The 18,970-nt window shown below is 48.1% G+C and overlaps 1 protein-coding gene across 1 annotated transcript in view; it reads right to left on the bottom strand.

The window, feature by feature from the left end:
• The window catches only part of PRR5L (proline rich 5 like), a 70,868-nt gene extending 52,104 nt beyond the window's left edge, over positions 1 to 18,764 (bottom strand). Inside the window, exons 1-2 of the mRNA XM_060017379.1 lie at positions 18,692 to 18,764; positions 17,431 to 17,555 (exon numbers count right to left, since the gene is read on the bottom strand). The gene's annotated coding sequence lies outside the window, so the exon portion shown is untranslated. The remainder of the gene's footprint in view (positions 1 to 17,430; positions 17,556 to 18,691) is intronic.
• Positions 18,765 to 18,970: the final 206 nt, after the last annotated feature.

The raw sequence follows: 18,970 nt of genomic DNA, 5'->3' as shown, positions 1-18,970 counted from the left end.
ATACCCTGCAGGGTCCCATTCACAAGTGTTTACAGGCCTCTTGTTAGTTTTGGTCACTTCCCAAAATGGGAAGCCAGCGACAGTGGGTTGAGGCCAGTGCTACAGAAAAGTGATTTCTAAGCTGTACTTGACTTGGTTCCCATGCACGCTCATCAGAGTTTGGGTGCTGGCTGGGTTTCTGTAGACCCCACGATGCTGCACGTTAAGAGATGGCTTCTTAAAAAACAGAGAACACAAGAGTTCTTTGTCCTGGCACTGAAGACTGTCCATGACATGCCCTGACCACGGCAGCCCATGTGTATTGCTCAGTATTTCCCAAAGTGTCAGTGCCTCTTCACTCAGGCTCATCTCCTCACTCTCTCTTACCTGCTGTTCATTCATTCATTCCATCAGAACATATTTATTGGTTACTATTTATTAACCATGTGAGCTGTGGGGCATCCAAAGATTTCTAAGACCTAGTCCCTGCCTTCCAGAGGCTCATGAGGAAGATGACTCGTCATGTATTTGTTCACACAATAAATATTTATTGAGCACCTACTATGCTCCAGGCACTCAGGTACTGGGGATACAATGGTGGCCCTGGAGAATGTGGTCCCTGCCCCATGGAGCTTACAACTGGCAGGCAATGCTCCATGCCAGGCTGACTCCCTCCCAGGCTTTTGATTGTATCTACCGTTTCCCTTGCCCAGAACCCCCTCCCTCTTCCTCTCTGCTTGTCTAAATCTAACTTACCCTGAAGGGTTGGGTTCAAGGATACTGTCTCCTGGAAACCTTTGAGGCTCCATGGTTAATGGCAGTGACTTTGAGTGAATCTGGGTTTGAGTCTTAACAAGGCCACTCCCAAGCTGTGTGACTTTTGAGCTCATTAAGTCTGAGAGTCCACACCTGTTAGCACTGCCAACTTCCCAGGACTGATGAGAGAGGAAATGAGATGGTGTGACATGCCCAGCAGAACAGCAGACCCAAGGCTCTCAAGCATCAGCTGTTTCTGTTCAGACTCATCTCCTTCTTTCCTCGGCACTTTGAACCTGTCCTTTCAGTCTTTTCATCTTTAGCGAGCCTCAAGTCCAAACTGACGACTTAAAGTGAGTTTTGAAACTGGTCAGAGTGAAGGACAGAAGGAAACCACCAAGGTCATAGTTACTTTTTCCTTCCAAGGCTTTAAGGTTTAGCCCAGAAGTATTCTCACTGGCACCTCTCTCACCAGCTTACTCTGCTATGATCCCGAAAACAATGCTGAAAGAAAAAGACATTCCAGCCATAAATGCCAACTTTCAGGTTGGCAGGAGGGGTAGGTTCTGCAGGTCCAACTGCAGCGTCAGAAGAAGGAGGAACTGAGGTGCCTACTTTTAATGAAACACGCTGCTCTGGTCAGAAGGGGAGTGAGGCTGCTAGATGGGCACGGAGGCCGTCCATCCAGAGGGTGTGGGCGGTGCTAGCACTGTGGCACAGTGACAGTGAACTTGTAAAACCAAGAGCCAAAAAAGGAATGACTCCGCCCACCTCTTACAGTTTTTTAAAGGAAAGCAGACTTGTGTCCCATTTTCTTTTACAATCTCCTGCCCTTCGACCCATTCTCAGATTGAGCAAATAGTGACTAAACTTTACCAGTAAATGCTGGGGAAGTTGTAACAAGCCCGCTCAGTTTCAGAGGGTCTCAATACTTCCCCAAGTGCCCCTGCAAGGTGGAAAGATCTGTGCAAATCAGTGAGTGAGGCAAAGAAGTAACACAACCACAGAAGCCCCTTCAGAAGCCTGAAACTAGCCGGCTTTGGGATTTGATTTGCCCGGTAAAGGTCACACTATTAAGAGAGGCTCTGTTTCACTGCCCTTCTTTAAATGGGCCTGTTAAGTGCAATTCATCTGTGTAATTACGGGCTATTAACTCCTTTTATGAGCATCCTAAACTCCAGGTGATGCAGTTGCCTCCCACTCAGGGGCACTTGTACGGGGAAGCAGAAAGGTGAGCAGAACGGATCGATCAGGGGTTCAGCTTCCGGCTTCCTGTTGAAACACCACTTCTCCAGGAGGCTGGGCGACACTGAGGGTCCCAGGGTGGGCTCCCGTCCCCACCCTGGCCCCGCCCGACTTCTCAGCTAACGCCTCCCACCAGGCCGCCTGCTCCAAGCCGTGTGTGCATCCTGCAAGACGCATGGGCAGACCCATGCACACACGTGACCTTTTTAACTAAGGGTAATTTTCAGCCAAAGGGATGATGACCACAGCCTCCTCGGCCTTGCATTAGCCCCACAGTAACACACAACAAGCAGCACCTCTGACTCATTCGTCGCCGGCAAAACCTGCCACCCTCAGATACAGACAATGCAAAGCTGTCTGGGTCTCAACAATTCTCACTTCTGGACGGAGCCAAGAGGACTCCCCAGAGCACGCAGAGGAAGCTGCTGGGCGTGCTGACAAGAGCAGTCTAAAGGGAAAAGCTGACACACCCTGCATCCACCTGCTACGGCGCTGGCTCCTCGGACATCGGTTTGTCCTGACCTAAATAGGACAAATCAGAAAGTGACAAGACGGATGGGGCTTTGGGGTGAAGCCAGTCCAGGCCCCCATTTACAGGTGACGAAAGTGAGGCCCAGGGCTTCTCTGGCGGCGCAGTGGTTGAGAGTCCGCCTGCCGATGCAGGGGACATGGGTTCGTGCCCCGGTCCGGGAAGATCCCACGTGCCGCGGAGCGGCTAGGCCTGTGAGCCATGGCCGCTGAGCCTGCGCGTCCGGAGCCTGTGCTCCGCAACGGGAGAGGCCACAACGGTGAGAGGACCCCGTACTGCAAAAAAAAAAAAAAAAAGAAAAAGTGAGGCCCAGAGGAGCAGGGAAACGTCCAATGTGTCTGAGGGAGGAGAGAGCCAGGACTGGCTAGAACTCAGGTTCCCTGACTCCCACCTAAGCCATTTGTAAACTCCTTGAAGATGGGCATCGGGACTTACTCATCTCTGTTACCTCAAGCCTAAGCACAGTGCTCAAGATAAAAATGAAGAAAAGGACAGCAGCTAATAAGGCACCACTGCCTGCCTGACATGATGACAAGCACTGTCACAGTAGGGAAACTTACTCAGCAGGGAAACCCTGGCATCAGTGCTCATTCTGCCACCCACTGACTGTATGAGGCAGAAAAACTGGCCCCCAAAGATATAGTCACTTTTTAGTTCTTAGAACCTGTGAGTATTACCTCGGGTGGCAAAAGATGTGATTAGGTCAAGGATCTTGAGAGAAGGAGCTTAGCCTGGATTATCCAGGTGGGCCCATAAATACAGTGACGTATCCTGATAAAAGGGATGCAGGAGATGGGAGACAGAAGAGGAGGAGACACAGATACACACAGAGAAGGTATGAAGATGGAGTCAGAGACTGGAGAGATTCAGCCACAAGCCACCTGTGTGACCTTGGCAAGTTTCTTGACCTCTCTGAGGCTCCATTTCCCCCTGCAAGAGATGAGCTTGCTAGCATGACAACCTCAGGGTTGAAGGAGGATAAAGTGAGTACATATTTGTAAAGCACTTAGATAGAACAGCGCATGGCAAAGAGCAAATGCTTCATAAGTGCTTGTCAAATAAATAAAATAACTTGTTGTTACTTCTAAATCTCCAAGCAATGACAGCAGTAGACACAGAGCAACACTTCCTCTAGCTTATGGCGACCTCACAAACATCTGGAAAATACTCCACTTGGGAGCAGGCCAGGCCTCTGAGCTCCCATGGTGGTCACAGTGCATCAGGGTCTTTGGTAACTCACGATGTTATTTATTGAGGCATGATGACTCTCAACTCCTTTCCTGCAGCGTTCTTTCTGGGCTGCAGCGGGGGTGGGTGTTGGTCACAGAGTGAAGCAAGCTAAGAATTACCAGCCCTTTGGCCCAGCAGTTCCACTTCTAAGAATGCACCCTACAGACATGGTCACGTGTCCCCAAAGACTGGCAGATGTGCTCATTCTTTGCAGTAACGAAAAACTGGAAACTACCAAAATATCCACCCAAAGGGGAAAGGTTAAATCAAGTATGGTACCCCCTAAATGGAAGAGTTAACATACCATTAAAATTAATGCGAATGCCTGTAGTTCTGAAGGAGCAGTGGTCACTAGAAGCTTTGGAATCAGACAAACCCTGGCATCAATGCTCATTCTGCCACTCACTGACTGTATGAGGCAGAAAAACTGGCCCCCAAAGATATGTCACATTTTAGTTCTTAGAACCTGTGAATATTACCTCGGGTGGCAAAAGATGGGATTAGGTCAAGGATCTTGAGAGAAGGAGCTTAGCCTGGATTATCCAGGTGGGCCCATAAATACAACGACATGTAACCTGATAAAAGGGATGCAGGAGATGGGAGACAGAAGAGGAGGAGACACAGATACACACAGAGAAGGTATGAAGATGGAGTCAGAGACTGGAGAGATTCAGCCACAAGCCAAGGAATGCTGGCAGCCACCAGAGGAAGCTGAGAGAGGAAAGAAATAGATTCTCCCAATGCAGCTCGAAGTTGGTATACTGTGAAAAAAAGAAAAAGAGATTCACCCCTAGAGCCTCCGGAAGGAGTGTGACCCGTGACACATTGATTCTGGACTTTTGACTCCAGAACTGTGAGAGAATACATTTCTGATGTTCTAAGGCACCACGGTTGTGGGAATTTGCTATTGCAACCAACAGAAAGAGAAGATACTCACTCTGTGTCCCTGAACCACTCTAAACTGCAGTCTCTACCTCTAAAACACGGGAACTTGGAGAGTTGTGGTGCCGATGAGAAAGATTATCTACGAGGTGCTTGGCAGGGTTCCTGGAACTATGCAGGTGCTACCACAGGTGCAGTGGCGGTTCAGAGCAAAGGGGCCAGAGCCAGGCCCCATGTCACCACTTCCAGCCAAGGCAGGCGATTTAGGATTGGTGGGGGTCTGGATGAGATGATTCAAGTAAGGCTGAAAATAGTCTTGGTATGCAGCAAGTGCTTGATATATGCTACCTATTGTTTATTTTTATTACTGCCACCATCACTGCTGTATTAGCCTGCTCAGTCTGCTATAACCAAATACCACAGATGGGATGGTTAAAGCAACAGAAATTTATTTTCTTGCAGTTCAGGAGATACAAGTTCAAGATCAAGGTGTCAGCAAGGTCGGTTTCTCCTGAGGCCTCTCTCCTTGGCTTGCAGATGGCCACCTTCTCCCTGTGTCCTCACATGGCCTTTCCTCTGTGTACATGCATCCCCTGGTGTCTCTTTGTGTGTCCAAATCTTCTCTTCTTATGAGGACACCAGTCAGATTGGCTTAGGGCCCACCCGAACAAGCTCATTTTAACTCAGTCACCTCTGTAAAGGCCCTATCTCCAAATACAGTCACATTCAAAGGTACTAGGCGCTAGGTCTCAACATATGAATTTGGGGGGGGACACACTTCAGCTACAACCCCCACCATCATCATTGTCACCGCCACAAAACCTTCTTTGCCTAAAGTCTCTGAGTTACAGAAGCCACAGTGTCTCAGTAGATATTCCCTTGTGAAGGACCGATGAGGTTACTAACATTTAGAAAAATGTGCTTCTAAGATGGTTTAAGGGGTTAAGTTTTGGGTGCTGGAAGCGTTCACTTCAGTAATCTGGAAAGCCGGGGTCCTGTGTCCATGATGCGTGAGGCAGTTAGAGGGTTACTGGGTGCTGCCACTGGCCTTGCTCTCCCAGGCTCACTGCACAGGGGTCTCTTTGGAAACCTCTGCACTCACGATCCAGAATGTGTTTCTTGGAGAAAAAGAATGTGGTTTCTTGCCTTCTCCTCCCAGCTTCCAGGGCCAGGGCACGGAGAGGGGTGGCAGCTTTCGGGCCGGGCCAGTAGGCAGAAGAAGGTGGTACACTCAGTGGAAAATGCAAATGAATTCTACTAAGGCTCCAGCCCTCGACTCTGAAAAGGGAAGTAGGACCATGGCACAACTTAAAATAAAGAAGTGGGTGGCTTACAATGACTCTGAGGCTTCCAGGAAAAAGCCATTCTGAGTGTAACTAACAAAGAAGTCAAAGAAAACTGGGTACTCAGTCTGATGTGGCCGCCCAGAAAATGGAAAACGAGGAGAAACCAGTTCCCAGGGAAACCAGACAGAGAGCCCATCTGACACGTCCCCCCACCCCCGCCCCCAGGAGACCCTGCAGGCAGGAAGCCCAGTGTGGAGCTCCTTCCCTGGGACACAAACACAGAAATGAAGAGGCAACGTCCTTAAGCTGAGTCAGGATTCAGATACTGTCATTCAAGTTCACCCATCCATTCTCTAACTGTGGCCAGAGAGATCTTTATAATGATGAGAGCGGAGAATGATAGCACGTTCGCTGAGGGCGAAGTAAGGTGCAGGTACTTGACATGTATGATCTCAGTGTTTCTAAAATAAATTTAGGGGATCTTGACCAAAAACCTTTAATGATATAGATTAGAACAGAAAATATCAGAGTGCACTGCATTTGGGAGAAACGTGTATATTACACATGCACTCGTACTGAGTCTAAATGTACCAGTATTTCCTACTGTCTGTAACATTCAAAATGTTTGGAAAGCCCTGTGTGCCATCGCCATCCCCATCTTACAGAGAAGGAAATGGAGGTGCTGCTTAGGACAAGAACCCGACAGCCCAGTGCCTGTGATGCTTATGGCTGATGTTGCTTCAATGACTTCAAAGGCTCCCCACAGGTCTTAGAATAAATCCCCAAACCCCAACCTCACACTCTTACCTCCCTTCACTCTGCATGCCAGCTCACTGACTTTCCTTCATTTCCCCTAATACCACCCACTCTTTCCTGCCCCAGGACCTTTGCACATGCTGTACCCTCTGTGTGAAATACTTCCCACTCACTTCTCCAGGCTCAAACCTGTACACCCTTTATTGTCTAAACTTCCTTTGCTCAGAAAGGCCCTCCTCCCCCTCCCCCATGATCAGGTCACATCACCCCATAGAGCACCCTCCTCACCTCCTTTGTTGTCATATCACAATCCACCTCAATAAATCACTACAGAATTGTTTCTTATTGTTTTTATGAGGTCCATAAGGTCAGGGACTATGTCTATCTTGTTCTCAAGTGCATCCCCAGAGCTTGGTATAGTGCAGGAATTCCACAGATATTTGATAAATGAGCAAATGAACCAGCCCCCTGAGAGGTACTATTGCTGGGAGACACAGAAACTATAAGCAAGTGTCAGCTGAGGATACCGACACCTCAAATTACATACGGCTTTACTGTATGAAAACATCCTGGTATTGAAATCTGACAAATGTGGGTTCAAATCCAGCCTCTACAATTTATTAACTGGGTGACCTGGATAAATGGCTCAACCTCTCTGAATCTCAGTTTCCTCATCTGTCAAATGACTGTGATACTTACCTCGATGTTGTTAACATTAAATGAGACAGCCCAGACCATGGCCTGGCCCACAGTAGGGGTCCCCCCAGTTGTAGCTAGTATTAAAATTTTTATAGAACACTGCTCTTCACGAAGCCCTCATAGGTCCCAAAAGGTGACACCCAGCCATGGTGTGGGGCAACAGGCACTCTCACGCCCTGCTGGAGGGACAGCAGTCTGGGGCAGCTGCTACGGAGGGAAATTTGACAAGGTCTACCAAAATAACAACGGCTGTACCCTCAGACACAGCAAGTCTACTCCCAGTAATGTTATTCCAGGCATGTCAAGTGGCTTATGGAACCAGAGTTTTTACTACAGCCTTCTTCATAACAGCAATGGGTGGGGAAGACCCTAAATGCTCAGCAACAGAGGACTGACTATGTCAACTATGGGATCCCATACTCTGGAATCTAAGAAAAAAGGGTAGAGACAGGGACGCTCTCCAGGGGACACTCTGAGTGAAGCGTGTTGAAAAGCTAAACATAGAATCATTTGTATATTAGGCTCCCATCTACATAAAAAACATGAAAAAGAGTATTTGCATATTTTTGCATGAGCATAAAGTATCTCTGAAAGGACAAACCAGGAACTGGTAACACAGGTTTTCCCCAGGAAAGGAGCTGGGTGGTAGGGATACAGAGGGCAACACTTTTCTCTATAAACCCTTGTGTACCTTTTGAATTTTGAAACATGAAGATGTATTACTTATTCAAATAAATAAGTAAAAACAACAGTGACCGCCTCCTACTTCCCTCCCTCCTCCAAAAGTAAAAATCAGTAGAGCTTATATGGTTTGTTCAAAGTCACTCAGCTATCGGGGGCAGTCAGGATTCAAGCCTGGCTCCTGTTCCCCAGCGCAGTCCTCTATCCATAACTATCCATTCACTCATTCATTCAACGCAAATTTATTTATTCAGCACACTTACGCTATAAAAGGAGCTGCCTTGTTAGGGATACGTGGGCCAGAAAATAAACCCTGGTAAGAAAAGAAGATGAAAGGAAGAACCAATTTCTTTCTGTCTTTGCATCATGCATCACAAACAAGCCCAAAGGGCTGAGCCTGGCACATCCCAGAGAGTGGGCAGGACCAACCCAGGCTAAAGGAGCCAGCCATTGCTCAATCCAATCTGGTTTTTGCCATCTCAGTATAAAAGCCCAGCAGTCCCAGATCTGAATTTTCGAAGAGAAGCCCCAAATCCAGACTTTTTAAAATGTTGAAATCACTTGATATGTAAGTTTGGCAACTAATTCACCAGGCCGACTAACACTTTGGGGGCCTCACATATAGGTTGGTGACCTTTATTTTATCCCATCGTAGCTATGACCACCAAACCTTCTCACACCTTTTACCCAGAGCCTAACGGGGGTGTAACGTAAGCCAGCACTTACCCAGCCACTGTGGCCTTGGGTAAGTCACTTCCCTTCCCTAAATCTAGTGACTTCTCAGCTAGTTAAGAGTTTGGCTTTGCTGATGGCCATGATAACCTCTCAGCATCACCAGCCATGCATTCAGTCCCTACCCTGTAAGCCGCACAAAAACGGGTGCCTTTGACAGACTTGGAGGGGGATCAGACCCTGACACAGTGCATACACAGAACCAGCCCTCAGCCAATGTATCAGCTCCTACCTGCCACATCATCTAGTTGACCAGCCTCTTTAACCAGCCAGTTCTCTCTCTTATCTCACTCTTACCCCATCATCAATTCCTCGGTAGAGCCACAAGCAACCCCCCACCCCCATATCACATACACACCGAGGTATACTCTTCACCAAGGAGAGCCAGCAGCACCTGGGATTTCACTGAAAGAAACACACACCAAACAGAACCCTCTAAGCCGACCTAGGAAACCAGATTTGAACTACCCAGCCTCCGCCCATGGGATGGAAACCAAGTCAGAGGTAGGTTTTTAAGAGCAGTGGGACCATTTTGCAAATCAATTGCCTACCGTGCCGATTTTGCTATTGGTGTTGCTCCTAAGAATATACTAACCATCATCAGAGGCTGGTCATGACGGTGGCACGGTGCCGAGCCTCTACGGGCATGTATCACCTTAGTTCATTTCCACCCTAAACCAGCCTACAGGAAGTAGGTTTTGTTATTCCCATTTTGCAGAGGAAGAAACTGAAGCCTGGAAATTAACTTGCCCAAGGTCAGAAGACTACTAAGTGGGACCAAAAGTCAAATCCTACCTGATTCCAGGGCCTGAACTCCCAACCCTCTGTTTTAACAACATTCCTGTCCGCCACACAGTCACCACCCATGCCTTCCCTTCTCAACCATCACCAACAGCTTCTTACCAGGTTCAGGCAGCCTGTATGCTCTGTCCCTTACAGGAAGGAAGCTTCGTTTCTTCATGGTACCTTCAAGCGAGCTGAAGTCATTGTGTTTACTTGTTCACTGTCTGACTGGCCCTGAGAGCACGTAAGTTCCTTAAAGACCTGTAAGACCTTGCTTGTCTCGTTCACTGCTGGATCCCGCTATGAGCACAAGGCTGGGCACATAAAAGGTGCCCAGCAAATAATTTTGAATGATGGGATGAAATGTGGACTTCCAAGCCAGCAGAAAGAGCAGCCCTCCCGTTTCTGGGGGACCAGAAAAATGCCCTTCCTTCTGCCTGAACTGGGGTCCGCCTAAGCATTATTGGACCTGGGTCACGCGGGCACAGAGTCCTGGGTCTGCATGCTGGTCAGCGGATCCTACAAACACAGCAGAGGAAGGTGACTCTGCAGAGCACAGCTCGCTCGTTGGGATTAAGGACAAAACTTCGCAACTTTGAGGAGACAAAAGACAGCCGAGAGACAGACACTCCCACAAACAAGAAAATGTTAAGGGTCAAGTCTGGACTATGGAAAAGGCTCAACAGGAAGAATGAGGCAACTTTCTCAGCGCTCCACTGGAAACCGAGCGCAGACAGAAGAGTCTGGGAGCCTGAATTTGTGCAAGAGTAAATATCGGCACCAACAGGATGCAGGCGCATGTTTCTCTGTTTCAAAGTGTTGCCTAAATGTCCACAGGACTCAGAGCACTGACAATTCAGATCCATCTAGAAGTGATTATTTCATCCCATCATCATCATCACCCAGGCCTCAAACCACAGTATAATCACCAGAAAAATCCCCTCCCGTGATACAAGTCAAGCAAAACTGTGGGGAATAACCACACATCTTATCACCCCCTCTATAAGCCTCACTTTGAAGAGGGCGGTTCTTGGAGTGCAGATTGTTTGGGTGTGGCCTATAAACGCCATCCAGAGCAATTCTGCAGTGCCTCCCAGAGGATAAACCAAAAGGCTAGACACCAGCAGTAGCCGAGACCGACCGTGATGTCTGCAATTACATCGCTGACATGGAACATACATAAATCCCTGGGGGGTGACACAGCGGTCAAAAGCTACTGTCTGGCAGCCAACAAGAGTTTTCAGTGTGGGGAAATGTGCTCTAGATTAACATGTGCGATTTATTAAAAAATTAGCTTCACTCTCCCGTTGCAGAAACAGGATGGAGTGCTTTTTCGTAAGAAAAGGAGACGAAGGGAAAGGGCACTTCTTCCTATGTCACGGGGCCAAGTGTAAACAGCACTGGATAGAGAGTCAGAAGCCTGAAGGGGCTCTTGGGATATGATCATTTCAGGGAGGTCATGGGTTCGATTCAAGTTCATGCAACCACCACATGTTAGAAGGTCCGCTGTGTGCCAGGATCTAAGTAGAGGAAGCCATATGGGGCAAAGAAGAATAAAGTATCTGCCCCCAAGGGGCTCAGGGGCTCGCAGGAAATACTCAGAAGTAATGTTATAAATGCAAGTCGACACTGAGGGCTGTAACTGAAGATGGACAGTTGAGACAAGATTGACGCACAAAGGTTAAATCACCTTCTCCAGTTACAAAGTAAAGTTAATGAAAGGTCAACCGAAAATACATGCTCTCCATTTTCTTGTGTTTCTCTAAAGAATATGGGCGCTGGACACTGGAAAGGAAATTTGGGGAAGGAAAAGCAAGCTTTCAAAGGTAAAGCTCAATGAGTATCCTTTTTTTTTCATCTGTGACAGAAAAGGATGGGACAGAATATCGCATTTTAATAAATAGCTAGTGAGTATCCACTACCCAGGATGCAAAGAGGAGCCAGATGTTGTCCTACCAGTGATAAAGAAAAGAGAAAAGAGGAAGAGTAATTTGGTCACGATGAAAGAAAAACACAGGAAGGCCTAAAGCTGAGATGGCAAACTCAGTGCCTACAGGGGCCAAGGCAGAAAACACAACCACGCTTAGAAGGCCAGGTGGGGACCATACCAAACTAAAGAGAACATTCAGTCTTCTTTTTGTATTTTTAAAGAAAAACTGGAAACCTGTGTTTATATGTCAAATCTCCCAATTTTTAAATACTGGAAAAAATAATCTTTTTTTTTTCCAAAACACGACTCAAACCAAACAAGACATTTCTGATGCCAAAGTTTGGCTCCCGGGCTGCCAGTTTTCGACTGCAGAAAAACACGCACAGCTCCTAACTACCAGCGCTGGAGGAATAATGAGGGAAAAGTGTGGAGGTCACTTCGGCAGACCTGTGGGAAGATGAATCCAGTCCTGGGAAAAATAAATAAAGTAATTGAACAAATAAAATGAAACTCCAGGGGCCTGTGGTATAACACTCACCACTGACATCTGCACAGCACTTTATACAGTCAGCCTTACCTATCTGCGGGCTCTGAGCCCTCGGGTACAGAGGGCCGAACGTAAAGAACTTGAGCATCCTTGGATTTCGGTATAGGGAAGCGGAGAGAGGTCCTGGAACCAGTGCCCTGAAGATACCGAGGGATGACTGTAGTTTCTAAAGCTCATTTCATGTCATCTCAGTTGATCTTCCCAACAACCCTGAGAAGTAGGCATCATTATGACCTCTATTTTAGAAGTGAAGAGTTTCTGGTTGGGAGGCCAGAGGAACAACTGGTCCCACAGCTATGGAAGGATAATAGCACCACGACTCAAGTCTGGGACTAGTACTTTTCCAGAATTTCAGAGAAGAACTCCAGACTATTGTATTTTCTAGACATCTTCCAGGGGATTCTGAGGTACAGCCAGGATTGATAACACTGTTCTAGGGAGAACCAATGTTCTCAACCAGGGGTGATTTTGCCCTCCTCTCCTCCTGCAGGAGACATTCAGCAACGTCTGGAGGTATTTTTTGGCTGCCATACTGGGGAGGTGTGAAGGGTACTACAGGCATCTAGCAGGTAGAGGTCAGGGATGCTGTTAAACTTCCTACAATGCACAGGACAGCTTCCCACAACAAAGAATTGTTCAGCCCCAAGTGTCAATAGGGCCAAGGTTGAGAGACCCTGGTCCAGACTCTAGTGCCTGGCTACATAACCAGCAACCTGAGAATCAGCGGAGTCAGCATCACCTGGGAGCTTGTTAGTCATTCAGGCCCCAACCCAGACCCACTGAATCAGGTTCTGTGGCTTAACAAGGTCCCCAACCGGGTAGGCACTTGGAGAAGCACTGCTCTAAACCACACTTCCTTGGCCATCACAGAATTTTAGAATAGGAAGGAACCTTCACGGGAGACCAATCTCGTTATTTTGTAGAGAGGAACACTGAGCAACTGGCCCAGGGTCAGACAGCTTGCCCACAGCAGAGTCAGGATCAGATTCCAGATCTCAAATCCCCGACCTGTGTTGTCTCCAAGATGCCAGTTAGGACCAATGCGTGCCCTCTCTGAACAACTCTCCCCTCTGCAAAGTTGATTCCAACCTTTGGGGGTGTCTTGGGGGCTTCTCTGAAGCCTGAAAGGAATCGATTATCCTGTTGGTCCAGTTTTTTTTTTTTTTTTTAATTATCTTAGAACGCTGCAAAGGATTACCATGTTCACCCACTACTTTTGCGTCCAGATATTTTATGAAAGTGGCCATACAGCTGCACAGTGATGGACGCCAGCGGCCAGCAAGCCGTAGTGCAGTTCTCCAAAATGACAGTAGCAGCTGACGTGCTCTCCCCCAAAGACATCCGGGGAATGATGCTGAACCCGTTCCAGAGGAGTATTTAGAGTTCAACAGCAAGCGTAAAAGGGTTTACACGGAGGATTTACGCAGCTGAGGTCACGAGCAGGTTGTAACAGGGTTTGAGGCAGCTTAGTTCAGAATAATACAGACACACATCAGAGGCCTTGCTGGATTTTTGCCCCCAGTCCTTGGGAAGAAGAGGAAAACAAATTCCTTCACGTATTCTCCCAGGCTCAGCTTAAATGGACATATACTCTAGTTCCTGAATGGCCAAGGGAGCCCCTAAGTGTCCCCTTAATCCTAGTATTTGCTAGAAACCTAACCTCTGTCACAGAGGCCTTCAACAAAACACAGAACTTGGCCTGTGTCCAAAAGAACCAGCAAAGTTGAAGGAAGTTCTGTAAGAATTGAGAGAAGCAAGAAACTGGAGGTGTTGCTGGTGTTTGGTGATCAGCTAAAGTGAAACCAGAACACTGATGAGTGCCTGAGAGAAATCTCACATTTACACCCTAAAATTGAGGTGAGGGAAAGAGTATGAAAGCTTAGAGGTAAATACACGTTTTTTGTAACATATGATTATATGCAAAATAAATTGTACCAATAATTATGAGAGGCTGTTTGGGCAGTGGCAGGGGTAGATGTCGACCTGGATTTTCCATAGGTCATGGTCAAGAGGGAGAGAGATCTCTCCAGAACCCTTCTGGGCACAGTTCACCATAAGCACAGCAGGGCTGGGAAGAGGGAGAGGCGAGTGAGGCATCTCTCTCAGGGCCACGCTCTTGATGCCGCACTTGCCTCACCTTAGTCCCAGCCCCAAAGCACACACACCACCCACTTTGATAAAGAACGTTCATATTTTTGACTCAAAGCTTCCACACAGAGTAAAGGTGGCTGATTTTCATTCTAAGCCTAACTTTTTACTACAGAGAAAAACACGCGAGCCATACTCCACCCTGAAAGCCTAACATAGGTGTCTCTACATTTCTGACAAAGAACTCGGTTAACTGACTCGCTCTCCAGCCAGCCAGGGTCGGCTGAACCTGGCTATGAGCTTCTGCTTTTTAACCAAGCCAGTATATAATAATATCATTTATTATCCTGTTACAGAAATGTAATCTTTTTTAAAGGGAGGAGGCAGAGAATGTCCTCCACACATTTGAAGAATATATAAAAAGCCCCCAAACTTCCAGAATATGTTAAGGCTGCAACTATCAGAAGGCCAAAAAAAAAAAGAGAAAGAAAGAAAAAAAGTCAGGTTAAATTTAATAGACCGTTTAAATTCCTAGTTGATGGTAATTAGAGAGCAAGTAGTATTTCTTTAAACGGCTGCTAGACAGAGCTTAATCCAATTTAGATAATCACTAACCTTCGCTCTATTTTTTCTTCCTCTTTCTCTCTCTCGCCTCTAAATGAAATCCAAGGATTGATCTACAAAGGCCATAAACTGGCAAAACGTAAGAAAAGAATAAAGAGAGAGATTGGGCGACTGTTACCTCAAAGAGCCGAGTCCAATTAAAATGGAAACAGGTCTCACGGACTCCCTAATTTATATCGACTATAACCTGGGGTTTCTAACAAGGCCTCTTCACAACAGAAGCCATGCCGAGGGAGGTGGCAGTACTTCCTCCCCCATTTTCCCCTCTCAGCACCTTGTCGGGCAGGCTAATCACCAGGTCTTGCCGAGCAATGTGACAGCCATCCCCAGCCAGACCAATGCCAGTAATTCTTAAATTCACAATACCTTCTGGGCCTCTCTCCTTCTTCCATGGGATAACTACTGTCAGAATTATCCAGACTGTCCCTTTAGTTCCTCCATTGTTCACCCAACTCCTGTGCCCTCATTTGAGTGCTACCACACTGCTCTGATCCAGAAACTTCCATGTGAACAAGTAGGACCTTCTTGAGTACTTGGGACCCTGGGTTCTTCATGGAAGGCCTTCAAGGGTAGATATCAAAATGAACTAGAAAGAACAAGGGGCTTTAGTTAATAGCTGTGTGACATCAGGAAAGTAATTAACCTCTCTGAGCCTTCATTTTCACATCTTAAAATAGAGAAAAGAATAGCTACCTGCACAGTTGTTGGGAGGTTCAAATAACATTACCATGGCTGGACCTGGCTCACAGTTATTGGCCAGTAAATAAGTTGGCTCGTTTAACTGTACAAGTTTCAAGGTAAACCTTGCCTTGGATCTTCAGCCCCTGACAAAAGCGTAAATAACTCAAGTTCACCTCTGATGCCCCATTATTGCTTTGTATCGTCTATGCTCCCAACCTCCTTCTTAGCTCCAAAGAGGAATCTTCCCTTGTAAAACAGTACCTTCTGCTTAACAGGGTACCACTGTCTCTGTTCCAAAATCACTAACCTCATACCCCACACAAAGCCCACAAAATACTTTATTCCCAACTTTCAGCAACTGAAATATTAATTCCCACTGACTTGTTCACAAATGGTACTTTCTATAAGCATTGCTTTTAGCAAGCATTTACATTTTGCACATACAGAGGCAACTCTAGGGAATAAACTTTCAATGATGAACGCTAAACACAGTAGGGATCTTTCATAGGACCTCACACTCTATTTCTCAAATCAATTCTGTATTGGTCTAGCGCTGCAAAAAAAGATGAACATGAAAAAGGCTACAATTCAAGAAAGATTTCAGTATATTTTACCTTGTACAAGGGCAATACAAAAAGAATGACCACAGCGGATTACACACGTGCACACCTACAAATCCCCTAAGATAGAGAAATCATTAAGAAATCCACAAAGCCCTTACTAATTTCAATTTTCTGCAGATGAATGGTCTAAATGTTGCACATACATTGTCGATGAACGAATTGAAGATTCTGACATTAGCTCTGGATTTCCAGCATGAAATTTTCAGATAGCAGAGTGATAGTTTTCTAAAGACAAGACTGGGATTATTTTTTTCAGTTATTGAGCCACTCGGTGATATTATGTGACATTTAAAGAAAAAAGCCGCCAAGTTAATCAACTATAAGATGATCTAATTAACAACTGAGGCCCTGAAAGGAAAGACATCTCCAGAACAGGCTGGCACTACAAGGCTGCAGTAACAGATCCGGAACCCATTCTCAGCTCCACCCCTGTGTGTGTTGCTTTGGACAAATTACTTAAGTTCTCTAAGCCTCAGTGGGCTTATCTATGTAATGCAGATATGATAGTACCTATTTCATCATTGTTTTGGTGCAGATTATATAATATTATCAGAGTCTGTTAGTGCAAAGTTTAAGACATATTAAGGCCACAATAGGCGCTTGCCCCCTTTTTTAAAATAAAGGGAACATTTTTGTAATGTTCAAACACAGACCATTACTGAAATTTCACCCATTGAAATAAATACACACCCATGACCCTCTGGATCTGAAAGAAACGAGGTCTCCTTGAGAAATAATTTTGTCTATAAACTAAGCCCTTGAGAAAGAACCCAGTCAAGCAAGCCTATTTCTAACGCCTTTCTTTTTTACACTACTAATGGTTCCGGCTGTCAGAAGCTTCAGTAAAACACTGAAAGGACAATGGTTGGAGCTGAAAAAACCAAAGACAACTTTGAGGACTGACCAAGCATTGTTTCCCTTATCTGCTACATTCTACAAAAACACTCTGAACAGCACCCTTGGTCAGATTCTTGGGCTGAATGCAACCAGAGAAGACGGGCCAGCCAGGTTCCACAGAGAGGAGGGCTGCACTTTCCTCAGTCTACTAGGAACCTCATCAGGGGCTAAATTTAAAATGTGGCTAAATTAGTTTCTGCAAGTTCCACCTCTCCTCCTGACCGGCTTGCTGCTTCATGTTGTCAGTAACAGCGCCTTCCAGCCAGAGAGCAATTTACCAGGGCGCAGCACCGTGAAATATTGCACCATGTAGGCCAGTGAAATGTCATGACTGCACCCACGATGGTCACTAAAGGGCAGTCTCTGAGGCTTGATCAGCGAGCACCCTTTGATGGGGGAGGGGCAGGGGATGGAGACAATCTGGAGTTGTCGTCCTTGACTGCTTTGGTCCTTTGCAATGGGTCATTTGGATTTGCACGTACCGTCTGGGCAACAGGTCCAGAACTCTGCCCCAGCAAGGATGCCAGCAGACTCCGGCCCAGAACTATTTCCAAGCGAGTCTCTGGAGCAGACCTGCCGCTGAGCCGCCTCGCGTGAGCCTTCCGTCCTGTGGGGCGCATCGCAGTAATTGAAACCTTGCACTCCGCAGACTGTAGTGCGTCTATAAATACTCACCGCCTTACTGCTGACAAACAAAACGCGGGCTCCCGGCACCGCGGGGGAAGAGGCGGTGGCATGTGACCAAAGGCAGGTGGGTAGAACAAGGGGAAAACCCTGTTGCCAACCACAGGGGCACCCCACAGCCGATTCCTGAAGCACGATTTGCAAGTAACACAACCTGGTCTGCCCTCGGACGGCCGCCCCTCAGAAAAGGGGCGGAAGGCTGGGGACAAGAGGGTGCGGGCTGCAGGGGCGGAGGCTCCAGGGCGCCCCCTGTGCGCGCAAGGAGCTCTGCGCGCGCGCGCACAGTAGGCGCACAGGGGAAAGCCTCCCCAAAGGGAGGTCTGGCGGGAAAGGTGAAGCAGAAAGGGAATGCCGCCGGCGAGGAGAGCCGCCCGCCCCGCCGGGTCTCCGCAAGCTGCGCCCGGGCCCGCCCCAGTCGGCAGAGCGCGCACGTCCAGCGGCGCTCGGGACAAAGCGGCTCACTTCTCTGGCCTCCCCTCCCACGCCTCTCTCCGGAAAAGGGGGAAATGGCAGGAAAAGATGGGGTGTTTCGGGGCGCTGAATCGCCCGCGCCCGAGTAGGGGCAGCTCTTTAGATCCGCCCCTCAGGCCAAAGAGGAGAACGAGAAAGACCGACAAGCAAACTTTCTTTTTCGATCTCCTGGCACAGCCTGGGTCCCAGGATCGGCGGCGTCCCGCGTTCCACCCCACAGCGATCCCTCGCGCACCCTAAGGTGCGGACGCTGGGCGCGTTTCCCGCCCCCCCCCCGCGCCCCCCACGGTGGTCGCGAGCCCCTTCCTCTGTACCCGCCTGCAGCGTCCAATCGGAGGATCCTTAAACACGCGGGGGCCCCCACCCGGTTGCCCCCAAATGTAACGCTTTCCCCAAGGCCCCTCCCCGTGCCCCGCCGGATTGTGCCCGGTGTGCCCGGCGATTTTGTTCTCGATCCCGTGCCGCTGCTGAGCCTGACTCCAGCCCCTCCCGAGTCACCTCGAGTCACGCACACCCTCAGCTCGCCTCCGCCCCAGACTCCGCGCGCCCAGGGAAAAGTTTCCGGTCTTCCCGAGAAAGTTTTCTCACCCGAGAGCAGTGAGCGACCTGGATGGCTGTCGCCGCCGCACTCTGCCCAGCCTCCTTCTCTCCCTCCTCTCCCGGCTCTGCCCTCCGCGGGGTCCGGTCCAGACTCAAGTCCTCTCCCGCGCGAGTCCACAAACGCGGCGGCAGCGGAGCTCCCGGAGCCGAGCTGGTGACACGTTTCCCTCCTCTCTCATCTTACGACCTCCTCCTCCCCCCTCCTTCCTCCTCCTCCCACTTTTCCTGTCCTGTGCTCATCGCTTCAGTTTCTCTCCAACAGCCCCC

Source organism: Delphinus delphis, chromosome 8 (genome assembly GCF_949987515.2).
Source record: "Delphinus delphis chromosome 8, mDelDel1.2, whole genome shotgun sequence".
Lineage (NCBI taxonomy): Eukaryota > Metazoa > Chordata > Mammalia > Artiodactyla > Delphinidae > Delphinus > Delphinus delphis.
Note: the sequence above shows the minus strand (reverse complement) of the source record. Positions and strands in the feature narration are given on the sequence as shown.